The 14,468-nt window shown below is 33.6% G+C and overlaps 1 long non-coding RNA gene across 14 annotated transcripts in view; it reads left to right on the top strand.

Moving 5' to 3' along the window:
- Positions 1-6,714, top strand: part of LOC131063806 (uncharacterized) — a 54,224-nt gene extending 47,510 nt beyond the window's left edge. For 4 of the 14 annotated variants that reach the window (XR_009111152.2, XR_009111150.2, XR_009111151.2 and 1 more), the window contains 10 exons: positions 1,980-2,043; positions 2,377-2,444; positions 2,589-2,653; positions 3,179-3,239; positions 3,385-3,449; positions 3,714-3,778; positions 3,919-3,986; positions 4,131-4,194; positions 6,042-6,135; positions 6,254-6,714. This is a non-coding gene — a long non-coding RNA (uncharacterized LOC131063806). The other 10 variants (XR_009111159.2, XR_009111148.2, XR_009111146.2 and 7 more) reach the window with 10 other exon arrangements.
- Positions 6,715-14,468: the final 7,754 nt, after the last annotated feature.

Raw genomic sequence — 14,468 nt, 5'->3', positions numbered from 1 at the left:
GTAAGTTGTGTACATTGAATACATAGATAGGGTAAAAGATCGATTTTAACTGGTATGGTTTCATTTCCTATGAAAACAAGTTTGAATTTTTCACAGCGAGGTCAACAAAAAATATAATTATTTAAGCGTGCATATGTTTGGATGCATGAATTTCACGAGGAATGTGTTGAAAATTAGTGTCAATGGGGAAAGGGAGATTCACTAAAACACTATTATTTTACTTGTAGTCCTAAATCACCAAAACACTATTATTTTACTTGTAGTCCTAAATGGTGATTTGATATTCAAGAAAGAGTTTGAATGTTATGGCTTTGTGGGTTTATTGCCTCTTGATATTTTTAGTCAATTTTTTTTATTTTTTTATTTTTTTATTTCTTCTAATTTGGAAATCATGTGCTTGGATAACAAGTTCCTTGATTTTTTTGTTAGATTTCAAGTGCATATTTTCAATGGCTTGAAAAGGTCTTTAAAATTCACATTTTTGTATTTTTTTTTTGTAGTTTTAAGGACCCTAGGTATACACCTAATGGTGGGGCATTTTTGTATTATTGCCTCTTGATATTTAGAGTCATTTATTTATTTATTTGTTATTTCTTCTAATTTGGAAATCATGTGCTTGGATAACAAGTTCCTTGATTTTCTTGTCAGATTAGATGTCAAGTGCATATTTTCAATGGTTTGAAAAGTGCTTTAAAGTGCTCATTTTTGTAGTTTTAAGGACCCTAGGTATGCACCTAATGGTGAGGCATGCTTTGGAGATTATATTTTAACTTACGGTTGAATTTTAAAACCTTTTTAATGGGATTTTAGGTTGGTGGCGAAATTTGAGAGTTGAGAGATGGAATGGATGATGTGTCATCGTCCCATTTCATCCTCCAAGGTTTGTTAAGGTCCGTTTGGGGGTGGAGGACTTCCCACCATGAACCCATTTGGGTGGACATATGGAAGCTTCTTGGGAGGGAAAATCTCCCAACTTTCATGAATCAACATGAAAGTGAAATGGATATTGAAGGTGACAAGTGTCACCTTCACAATAAAGGATTTGAGATGTTTATTTTCTTTGGTGTCAATGCGAAAGGGGTACAAGTTTTGAATGGTCAGGATTATTTTCTTGCTTCTTTTGGTGTTTTTGTTCAAAGAGAGGTTAATCTTTGGAAGAGGAGATAGGTATGGAAGTTGATTTTGATATGCATAAAGTAGGAGGCTCACCTCTACAGCTGATGTAGAAAGGAAAGTCTTCCTAGCTCTAGTTTGTCTTATGTTGATTTTCATGAATACTATTGATTTGGAAAAGTTTCTTTGTTGAGAAGGCTACGTAAAAATAGTTGTGAATCTTGGATTTATAAAATAATGTGGAATTCATATTTTTGTAATTGATATAAATCATTAGTTTTTTTATATGAATTTGTTTGTGAGTTGAAACAACTAGATTTGAGATTTATGTAATGTAGAGTGAGTTAATAGGAATACAATGTTCTTTTGCGAGTAATGGATTTTGGTGGGTTCACCTGCTTGGGGGTGGGGATTGCTAGGGCCTTTTGATGACCTAATGATACCATGTTTGGATGGGTGGAGAGCTTGTGTTCTTCTGTTGGCATGTTTTTATTGAAATCTCATACTATAATTTGTGGATACGGTTGTTAAATAGTTTTATTTCTTCTAGAGATTTATGCCTTTTGAAGACCTTTATTATATAACTAAATATAGGAAGATGTGAAGTTCCACCTATAGATGGATATAGAAACTTAATTACTTGATTTTGATGATATGGACGTGTATTATGATTATGTTGCACGTGTGGAACAGTTAAATTATGATGTGATCTTAATTATGATTATGATTACATTGCACATGGCCTATTTCTGTGTCAGCGTGTATTTTCTGGTCATGCAAACATCAAATGAATTTTAGTTTACACTTATCCTCAACTGTACAACGATAGTATAATAGAAAGTTTCTGAATTTTTTTTTTTGTGCAGTGGTTAACTGAGTTGCAGCATTATGCTCCTGGTGTGCTAGTTCTTTTGGTTGGAAGAAAATTAGGTTGGTAAAATTTTCAGCTGTTTTGGCTATAAAGATGCTATCTATATCAGTGATTATAATCTGCTCAAGCAGTGTGTAAGTATGTTTCTCAGTGTTTCATTCAGTTCCAAAAATATTCCTTTAATATCATGACTGATATTTGAGTTGCAAATCATTATTTATTTGACCATCGTGGTTCAGTCCCTGTAACAACTGCAGAAGTATGTTTCTTGCTTTGAAGAATTGTTTTCCTATTTTTACTTTGTATAGTGCATCAAATAAATTTTAGTTTACTCTAATTCTCAACTGTACAGCGATATTATAATACAAAGTTTCTGATTTTATTTTGTGCAGTGGTTAACTGAGTTGCAGCATTATGCTCCTGGTGTGCTAGTTCTTTTGGTTGGAAGAAAAATAAGTTGGTAAAATTTTCAGCTTTTTTGGCTATAAAGATGCTATCTATATCATTGATTATAGTCTGCTCAAGTAGTATAAGTATGTTTCTCAGTGTTTCATTCAGTTCCAAAAATATTCGTTTAATATCATGACTGATATTTGAGTTGCAGATATCCTTGAGGATAAACATTTTTTATCTGACCATCCTGGTTCAGTCCCTGTAACAACTGCAGAAGTATGTTTCTTGCTTTGAAGAATTATTTTCCTATTTTTACTAATGTATTATGCAAGCATCAAATAAATTTTAGTTTACTCTTATTTTCAACTGTACAATGACGGTAAAATTTTCATTTTTTTTGGCTATAAAGATGCTATCTATATCAGTGATTATAATCTGCTCAAGCAGTGTATGTTTCTCAGTGTTTCATTCAGTTCCAAAAATATTCTTTTAATATCATGACGCATTTGTTTATTTATTGAAAGTTGTGAAGAGCTTTATAGCTGCTCTCGTTAAAACTGCCATAACACATTTGTTTATGCTAATACACATGGTCTGACACCATGACAATTCTGTTTATTCATCTTAGCTTAAGCGATCCTTTATTAACTGCAGAAGTATGTTTCTTGCTTTGAAGAATTGTTTTCCTATTTTTACTTTGTATAATGCAAGCATCAAATAAATTTTAGTTTACTCTTATTCTCAACTGTACAATGATAGCATAATAGAAAGTTTCTGATTTTTTTTGTGTGCAATGGTTAGCTGAGTTGCAGCATTAGGCTCCTGGTGTGCTAGTTCTCTTGGTTGGAAGAAAAATAAGTAGGTAAAATCTTCAGCTTTTTTGGCTATAAAGATGCTATCTATATCAATGATTATAATCTGCTCAAGTAGTGTGAGTATGTTTGTCATTGTTTCATTCAGTTCCAAAAAATAATCCTTTAATATCACGACTGATATTTGAGTTGCAGATCTTTCTGAGGATAAACATTATTTATTTGACCGTCCTGGTTCAGTCCCTGTAACAACTGCAGAAGTATGTTTCTTGCTTTGAAGAATTGTTTTCCTAGTTTTACTTTGTATAATGCAAGCATCAAATAAATTTTAGTTTACTCTTATTCTCAACTGTACAACGATAGTTGGTAAAATCAGGTTGTTCAAATTTTCAGCTTTTTTGGATATAAAGATGCTATCAATATCAGTGATTATAATCTGCTCAAGCAGTGTAAGCATGTTTCTCAGTGTTTCATTCAGTTCCAAAAATATTCCTGTAATATCATGACTGATATTTGAGTTGCAGATCTCTCCAAGGGTAAACATTATTTATCTGACCATCGTGGTTCAGACCCTGTAACAACTGCAGAAGTATGTTTCTTGTTTTGAAGAATTGTTTTCCCATTTTTACTTTTGTATTATGCAAGCATCAAATAAACTTTAGTTTACTCTTATTCTCAACTGTACAACGATAGTATAATAGAAAGTTTCTGATTTATTTTTTTGTGCAGTGGTTAACTGAGTTGCAGCATTATGCTCCTGGTGTGCTAGTTCTTTTGGTTGGAAGAAAAATAAGTTGGTAATTTTTTCATCTTTTTTGGCTATAAAGATGCTATATATATCAGTGATTATAATCTGCTCAAGTAGTGTAAATATGTTTCTCAGTGTTTCATTCAGTTCCAAAAATATTCCTTTAATATAATGACTGATATTTTAATTGCAGATCCTCCCTGAGGATAAACATTATTTATCTGAACATCCTGGTTCAGTCCATAACAACTGCATAAGTATGTTTCTTGCTTTGAAGAATTGTTTTCCTATTTTTACTTTGTAAGCCACTCGAATGTCTTGTCGATGATGTTTAAGCGGGGCTGTTTGCTACTAGGGAGAGGAACTAAGGAAACATATTGGAGCTGCTTCATGTATAGAGTGTAGCTCTAGACCCAGCTTGTAGTAAGGTTGAAACCTGTATCATCACTTATCTCCCTATATTTGTTTATATTTTCACTGCCTAAGAATTAAGGGCTTCTTTTTAGTCACTCAATTTCGAAAAGTGTGGTGTGTGTTTAGGACCAATACTGTGAATCAATATCTATAAACACCTTCGTAGGGTTTGATTTCTACAAAAAAACAAAATCTGTCTATCATCAGTCAATGTTTTAATGGTGTTGGCAAACATCATCAGGGAACTCATAGTCATAATTTATGATACAATGTGAGCATCAATGAAAATTGTGTCCTCTATCAAATCTGAAATCTGTTTGATTTGTAACAGATTCTTGCATTGGTTGTTAATGTTCAATCATTCATATCTAATATGTCTAATTTTTGTAATGAATAATGATATACGTTCGTATTTGGCTCATAAGTCAAATTTTCGTTTCACCTGGAGACCAACAATTTTCCATAGAACAATTCTCACAACCAACATCCTTGATCCACCATATGGCCGATCTATTCAATACCAGATTGAACAAAAGTATTACAAATTTGAATACCAAGAAAATGTTTGGGAAGTTGGAAACATATACCTCAAAATTTTATGTTGTTTATAGAGATATTGAAAGTACCGGTGTTCCATATCACCTTTAGATTTTTCCATATAAGATTTAAGAATAGTTTGTATGGAGTACACTCCACGGATGTGTAATGTTTCTGGTAGGAACCCTTTGTGATAAAAAGGAACACAAAAACAAAAAAAAAGGAAAAGGGAGAAGAAAATTCTGGACCTCATTACTGAAATACAAACTGCATGTCTTGAGTTTGTTGTTTTGATAGTTGATTGGAATAAGTGAGTTTTCAACAAAATTCACTAAGCCATTATGAAACTTGCAAGATATAGATAGAGAAACTCAGTCATGAACAACAGCAGTAACATGCTAGAAATACTCTGTACAAGAACCAAAGGATGTCTGTATTGATTTCTTCGCACTTATTTAAAAAATATAGAGGCTAAAGTAAGGCTGGACTAAAAGCTCAGTATATCCTTGTTTCCTTGGCATAACCCACATTTTATAGATACAAAACATCATCATCAAACCATGCTAAAATAATTATTTTTATTTCTCCTCCTCGCATGTGATTCGGAGACCATACTGAAGAAAGGATCTTGTGACCATAATAAAAAAAAGTGTGTTTTGAATCTTGATTGTAATCACTCTTGACTCGGAAAAAGTGCAACCAAATAGCAAGTCTTGCTTAAAACTCTGGTGTATGGAACTGGTAAAGTAGAATTTGATTTAAAAAACAAGGTTACCCGCCTGTATCTATTCATTGGAGTCTTCTACTTTTCTTCTTCTGAGTTTACATACAAAGATTTGAATCCTTGACCTTACTTGGTGGTAATGCCAATACCTTTGTTAGCCAAATGATTTACAACTCTGTTTCTGGTTCTGCAAATATGTGTAAGAGGGAAAATAGGCAGTTTTGTGACCAACTATAGTCTTTTCTTCAAGGAAAGATAGTCATATCCTTTCAACACTAGCAACACATTTACACAGCTATCATAGCTATCATTTCAATTGTCATCTATATTCAATTCAACTATTTTTGGGTTTTAAAAGTTGCTATTTTTTTCAAATGTGTTCCCCGATCAGAGAATTATCTGTATTTTTGTTTGTTTGCTTGCATAAAGGAATTTGGCCTGTGCTCACTGATGGTTCAGCCAATCGCCAAAGCCATCAGCTACCAAAACACAAGAGGAATAGCAGAGGGTTATCCTGTACTAGGTATTTTTTTATGTTACTGTGTGTGCAGCCCAAACTTGAGCTAGAAAAATAGATATTTTTGAACATTGAATGTGTCTTCAAATATAACCATGGAAGTCTCTTTTTGTGGGTTTTGTAGAATATTATGCAAGATATTCGCAAAGGATATAGGAACAGCAAGGCTTTCTTCAACACCTATAGCAATGGTAACAACCAGTCTTGTGAAATTGGTGACAACATCCAGTATTGCAACAACAAAGTTTGCATACCAGCTTTTTTTGTATACCAGTCTTGTGAAATTGGTGACAACATCCAGTATTGCAACAACAAAGTTTGCATACCAGCTTTTTTTGTATACATAATTCAATGGTTATATCAATCGCTTGTTAGTTGGTTTGCATACCAGCCTTCTTTGTAAGGTTATGCCAATGGTTCATAGAAATATCTCGAGCAATTTCATGCTTATTGTGAGTTTATTATTACTGCCCAAACTCAAACATCTTGATGGTTTAATGACGCCTGACGAAGGCATTCAACTTTATTGGAATAGAAAACATACTATGATCATGTATCGTTAGTTTGTCAAATTATTTTTTTTCATATTCTTTCCTCTCCGCTACTCCATTTGTTACTACATCAAGAGATTTTGATTATTTATTGAACATCAAGAGGCGATTGGTGGCGAAGTATGGGATATGATATAAGTTTAACTGCCCATCTTTCATGTAATATGCTAATGTATTCTCTTTCAATATCAATCTTGGCTTTTACTGTCAGACTAATTTGCATCCTGCATCAATTAGAAGAGGTATATATCCTACTTGATATTCTTGAAATTTTAATGATCCATCAATTGTCTAGAAGATGCACATATCTGTTCTGTTGTTTTTTCTTCTTTAAGATTATGGTCAATAAATACGAAATGTTTATTATTCAATGTAAAAGAAATTTAGATATGAATATAAAATCCATAGTCCAAAACGCTTCTTTTTAATTGTCTTTTGCTTCCATTGCCTCCCTGTTTATTCTATAAGTAGTCCTTGTTTCATAGAATTAGCAGAATTCTAGTAAGAAAAGTTGTTTTTTAATCCCAGGCATATAAAAGAAATTACTAGCTGCACTCAAAGTCTCAATAAATTCAACAAGTTATCTGAGCACCAGCTAATTACTATCCTACTGAGCTGGATTGCTCTCCTTTTTTTGTAGTGTGATCTACAGATTGTACACATTCGGTATCCGTGGGTTTTTTAGAGTCCGATATTATATTTTTGTGAATATATAATGATTATATTTGTATTTTGACTTTGTTATATTTGTGAATAACGTAATGATAGTGCAGGGTAAGATGAAAGAACTCAACCTGACATTTTTATTATGTGGCAAATACCATTTTCAATTTAATTTTTTTCCAAATAACTGGAAATATTCTAAATATTCTATACTAATTTATCTCAGAAGTAATCAAAATTCACTTATTTTCATCATACAAGGACATTGATACCATTGGTTATCAAGTACTCCATTGAATGATCTCAACATAAATATAGTTAAACATTGCATGGTCTTATGGTGTTATTTAAGCTGTATTTATTCATTCAAATATTTATCAATATTTAGTAAAAGCCAATTGTTGAAGATTATAAAGCATTAAAATCATTAAATCCTTTGACTTGAAAAAGAGCCCATAATTACCTTGTTCATTGAATTTTTGCAACAATAAGGGGTACGTTACATATCCAAGCCTTAATAAATAATTATTTCTTCTATTTTGGATGGCTTGCCAAACACTATATACATGTATTTTCACACGAAAAATATAAAATAGAAGATTGAGGGAATACAAATACAATTGGGAATTGCTAAGTTGATTCTTGATTTGCCTTAATAAATAATTATTTCTTCTATTTTGGATGGCTTACCAAACACTATATACAAGGATACGAAAGAGGGAGCATTGACATGTATTTTCACACGAAAAATATAAAATAGAAGATTGAGGGAATACAATTGGGAATTGCTAAGTTGATTCTTGATTGCATATATTATTAGATATATTATTCTAATAATATTCTTGACACTTGTCTAAAATTACACCTATTATAATATTAGCCTTCCAATTTTTTATTTATTGTAGCACACACTACTTAGATGCATAAAAAGTAAGACTTGTGCACTAAGTGAGTTGCATGCTAGTAACACTATAACATTAAATTTATAGGCCTTTTTCATCTAAACATATATGTGTGTGTTGGGGGTATAAATGTACATGTTTAGGCTTGCTATGTTAGGTTACCATTTCTCAAAAACATATTTAGAATAAGGAATTTATTAATATTCGTGGGATAAATTTATAGGCCATGTTCAACTGAAAATATGTTTTTTGAACATAATTACAAATTTAACCATTCATTATGAAATGAGTATTAATGAGCAAGTTAACATATTTAAAAAGATTCATTTCCATTCAATTTCACTATGATAAGAAACAAATTGCATTCATTTAATCTTTAAGTTTAGGTTCATTTTAGGACCTAAATCCAAATGTTCCTACAATTCTTTTGAACAATAAATAATAATCACATATTTTATCTAGATTGTACAATAACATCATTTCAACTAGCCACCATAAATCCTACAATCATTTTACTTAGATTACTTCATTGTTTACATCATTCGCCTCGTAGGCATCCAAAATTATAATTACATTTGATATCCTCGTAGGCATCCAAAATTATAATTACATTTGATATCCATATAACACATCAACAATATAAATAATGTATGAATCTACCTCCAAACTACAAAGTAAACTCTATCCAAGAAAAACATCTTGAGTGAAAAGCAAAACCAATCCTACAACGAACAAGTTCAAAATCTCTGATGGAAGTAGGCAACTACCATCCGACCATGTGGAACCTGAAGGACCACCCCCTATGCTAGGAGATAGACATATGACCCACATTCAAGCAAGGGTAAATAAATACAAGGTCACTACCTACATCCACAAGATAACAACTACAAGCAAGGAACACAAAGATGAACAACAAAACAAGGACAACTCAACAAAGACAACTCCAAAGGACTTAGAAAAATATAACATGAGTAGGACACTAGTGCTTACAAGGGAAGAGTGTCATCATATGCCCTCAGTATGGGTTATCCTGGTAGTCTCTTTCGACCCTGACCCCTCATCCAAGACTCTTGTGGAATCAACATAGGTTTCATGAGGACAAGGCAGTTGATCTTGCCATTCGAGGCCTTTCCAATCTCATCTTGGGCTTGGACAAGCACCGAAGGTCATGAGTGAGGCATTACCATTATCTTGATTAATGTGAAATACTACCCAAACCCCTGAGTACATTAATTAAGGTTCACTTGTTAAAACAACTCTCCTAATGGGTTGTCCTAGCAATCACTTAGGATCATGACCCCCATGCAGAGCCACTCTCCCTTATGACATTATGCCTACCTAAACCAAAGCATAAGTATAAGATGTAACGAGGATCATCCTCAAATGAACATCAAAATTTGATTCAATTAAATCACATAATAGATATCTGAAACAATGTTGCTTCCACAAAGCATCAATATCAATATCTCAACAATAGAGCACATAAGCCTCGATCTAATAGAGGAATATCACGAGATAACACCAAAAGATAGTCAAGCAACCGTATAAATCCATAACACAATCCTATACAAACCATCTAATAATAATTTTATTGACAATCAAGACAAAAACCCATTACCCAACCTATGGAGCCCCCAGGTGAATCAAACCCCAACACTTGTGCACTTGCATGCCTGATTTGCACCCTTGTAGGAATTATTTGTGCCCTACTAAGCCTTATTTGTGCCCTTGTAGGTTTGACTTGAACCCTTGTAAGCCTGTTATGCGCCCTTGTGCAAAAACTAGTGTTTGTAGAAAACCCAGACTTTGACCAATCAATAAACCAATAAAATGATTCAATTTCTAGAATATGATCAAGACCCATTTGAGAAGTTTAAGTATAATGTCTAGAAAAACATTGAAATATGAAAAATATAAACATTTTGATAATACAAGATTTTGTTCTCTAGAACTACTTGTTTAAAACTACTTGTAGAGCAAAGGTTATAGGTTAGGTCAATTGGGCCAATATGCTATCTCCCACAACCACCATTGGGATTATTTAGGCACACTCTGACCTATGAAACCAAGTGGAGTCTATGCCCTGTACTTGCAACCTTGCATCACAAATGAACACATATACAAATATAATATATACAATATGTACACACACATTGATGAAGGGAAATCGTGACATCATATGTCTCTCCTAAGAGAGAGTGATAAGACATCCCTTGCACCATAATTAGGAACAAATGCATAATATATGAATCAATATCTCAATACACTTCAACTATCATGATCAATCACATTTCACAATATAACTAAATCCATTAGTTAATGGGTTAGCAACCATAAAATAATATGCATCACATAACATAACTTATTCATAACGAAACATAAACATAATCCATTATAATATGAATATTAACATGGCATATATCTAACTCTAACATCGTAACAGAGTCTCATGAAAATAAACCATCATAAAATGTAGCATCACCAAAGCCACATATAAAACCAAAGAAATCACCATGAGTCCACCCAAACATAATTAATGTCTAAACATAGAAGGGGTATCACACATAAACCTAACTTCAATAATTATCCAGAACGTAGAATCAACATCATCAACGTAATCATAATGAATACACCAATATGAAAGAAAATATGGATATAAAGAATGAAACAAGAAGCAAGGAGCATCAAGAACATGAACAAATCCATAAGTATCTATCACATCGTAACATAAAGGATGAATCAAGAAGGGGCACTACATGTACTATAATTTATGTGTTAGTATATTTCATATCTTACAATGGAGTCATCTGGGATTTTATTTGAATTGATTTGGGTTGCTGGTGTATATTTTGGAATACATAATTGCATCTTGCAATAGAGTCTCTAGATTGACCCGATTTGGGCTATTGTTAGTGGAAGAAATAGATCAACATGTTTCAACTATAGAATGCTAGGGTAACATGTTATTGGTATTATTAAAAATGTAACTATACTTGGAGGGAGTGGTAGTGGAAACAAGTAGTAATTTCATAAGGTTAATAATTGACGATGATTGTTTTTTATTAAGGAAAAAGCAGGTTTTGAAGGGGCCCCCAAAACCTTTACAAGCAGAACTTAAACAACAAAGCTACAAGAGACAAAAAAGAACAGAAACCACAAAAAAACCAGCGGAAACTGAAGAAAACCCAAAAAAGCCCCAAAAAGCCAGCAAGCCTTCCAACATTCAGATTTTTTCCAGGGCTTTAGCCAGGGTGTTGCTGATATCATACAACTCTTTGATGTTGTCTTTGAAGTTGGGGGGATCCTTTGCTGAGGCAGCCACAACTTTCTTGATATTGGCCCTGGTTCTCTTCACAGTACCGCCCACCGGATTAGCATCACCACTTCCAGTCTGGATGGTCTCTTCTTCCAGGTCAAGATCCACGACCGGTTTAGGAGTGCAGGTGTGATCAACGACCTTGGTGATGCCCTCCAGGTTTTTGATGACAATAGAGAGGATACTTGGGATAACTCCCATCAGATTTTTCATCGCCTCTTTTCCCTCTTCCAACGATTTTACCTTATTCTCCAATTCCTGCTTCCAATTAATCTGCTCTCTGTTTTCATCCTTCCTTTTTTCATCCATTTTAATCCCTTTCCTGTCTAGGTTTTTCAGGGTCTCGTAGGTCCATCTATCGAAATCCATTCTGGCCTCAGAGAGCTTCTTGAAGTTATCCAGGATAAGCCTTTTACTAGCATTTTCCTTGACCTCGCTATCCCTATCCTCAGTCAGGTCCTTCTCAGAGTCTTTGTTCATTTCCTTCTCGGAGTTCCCTCTGGTTTCCTCGTTATCCTTGGGTTCCGCTTCTTCCATCAGATGGCTGTTGTCCTTACCAGGGTGTTTGCTGAGGGTAGGGGTTTCTTGACCAGGCTCATTATTGCCACTTTCTTCCTCGTTTCCCAGCTCCTCATCTTTCCAGCTATCTTCACCGTTGGAGTCATCCGTCTCCATACCACTGCTTTCCTTGACAATGTCCTTTGTTTCCAACCTAGGGACGCTTTTCCTTTTTTTGCTGGAGGACGCCTTCTCCTTGCTAGTTTCTCCCTCTTCCATCTTTCTCTTGCTCGGAGAGGTGGAAATCCTCTTATTCTCTCGCAGGGCGAGGGTTTTGCAATGCTCATTGATGAGCAGTAGAAGCCCGCAGTGGAGAATTGGGCTGGAAGGGTTAGTCTTGTGTTTGTTGAGGGACCTGGAGAGGGACCAAAAGAGGTAGTATGGCAGGGACACCTTTTTGTTGTGTCTGAAATGGTTTAAGAGCACGAAGTGGTAGGTGTGGGCCTTGGAAAAACGACCTTCAACCGTGATGTACTCCATAATTGCGTTCAGAACCCAGCCCCACAACTTCTTGATGTTTGCAACTTCGTAGTAGCCCCTAGTAGCCTTGCCAATTGATGATGATTGTTAGTGTTGGAATGAAATCAATTTTAAGTGGTAACGGGAACAAATAATTTTTAGATTGCATGGTGGGTTTGGGTTATTACCTAACATGAAAATTGACAACCATGTTAGTATCAATGTGTCAGTTAGGCCCAGCCAAATAAAACATGATACCATCTACAATATTTCTAACTATGAGGAAAGATTGATAACAAGTATCATGTCATAGAAAAATAAATTATTCTAAATAGTTATGTAAGTAAAAAATGTAGGTAATGAGATCAATTATCACACTACAAAAAGAGAAGAACTGTAGCCTCACATAAAAACAAAATTAAACAAGACATGTACACCCATAAGTAATTACAAGAAAGACCAATAATAAACTAGTAAATTATGATATTGAATTATCTTTCAATCATGGGGAAGGTATAAAAATTGAAATGATGTTTGGATCTTAAGGGGTAGATTACTTAAAAATTGGAAAAATATCCCATTTTTTAGGGTTCTCATTGATTCTAACTAAGAATGAAAGTTATTCAGTACACATTCACAAGAAAATTAATATATTTTTTTTCCTTAGTGAACTAATGTCCAAAATACATGGACTGAAATTGTTGAGTTATAAGAGTAGGTTCATCTATGATGTTATTCGATCTTGAATCCTTAATATAATTATTTATCAAGCTCTCAATGATATCTTTGGAGTCACCCTTGACTTCCAACTTTTACATTTAATCAACTTGAGACCTTTGAGGACCACCAAAGGTTTAACTTTGTTATTAGATTTGTGTCTTGGATAAAAGCAATCACTTTGATTTTTTTTTTCCATTGAAGTACATCATTATTCAATCCCTAACATAACGTAAATTACCATGTGTATTACTATTCATGTTTAATTAATGAAAGCCAGCCTCACATGGCTTTGATGATTGTGCTTTTGTATTATAAGGGCTAACTAAATCTATATTAGTAAGAGGGAGGGGACTTATTTCAATTTCTAATGGACTCAAAATTATTAAGACAACAAAGAATAGTGAACATTGGATATTGTTATTGGTGTGTAGGATTGTATAGGAATCCCCTATATGTCCAACTAAACATTTGTAGTAGCTTTGAGCCCTTGGAATACATAAAGAAGAATATTTCTAAGGCCAAAATCCTTCCAAACATTAGCCTTGATACTATTTGGGGGTCCATATTTATTAATTTTTAAAACATGTGATAGAACCTAGGTTCACAAGGGGCTCAAGTGCTTCTTCCCTCTACCATTAAAATGACAAGATAGGGAGATATGATCACTTTTATAAAAAAAATGATACTAATACAACTAATAATTAATGTAGAACCTTAAGACTATATGATCTAAATGTTGGTCGTGTTCTTTGTTATAATTCAATTAACACATATTATGGAAAAACATTAAATCATACATAAATCCACATGATACAAGAAACAACGATTTTTGTGGGAAACCATTTCAAGAATAAAAAAAAACACCAATAAAAGGTAGTTAATGTTATGCCCCTAACCCTATAATGTGTATTGAGTTATGAGTAGTCAGCTTATAGTTACCTTAACTCTTCAATAAACTACATAATATTTATTATTGTTGGTGTAAATAATTATTCATCATGGATATTATTACACCTTACTTAAGTTTACTTAGGAAATGCATTTCATAGTAGTTTGGGTATGAGACAATTGGGTGTTTGTGCCACATTGGGATAGTGTGTATAGGAGAATTTCCACATTTTATGGTGTGATCTTGTTACTATTTTATCATACCCACTTATTGTGGACTGA

Source organism: Cryptomeria japonica, chromosome 8 (genome assembly GCF_030272615.1).
Source record: "Cryptomeria japonica chromosome 8, Sugi_1.0, whole genome shotgun sequence".
In the NCBI taxonomy this organism is placed as follows: Eukaryota; Viridiplantae; Streptophyta; class Pinopsida; order Cupressales; family Cupressaceae; genus Cryptomeria; species Cryptomeria japonica.
The sequence above is the reverse complement of the archived record's forward strand: the minus strand, read 5'-3'. Positions and strand labels throughout refer to the sequence as shown.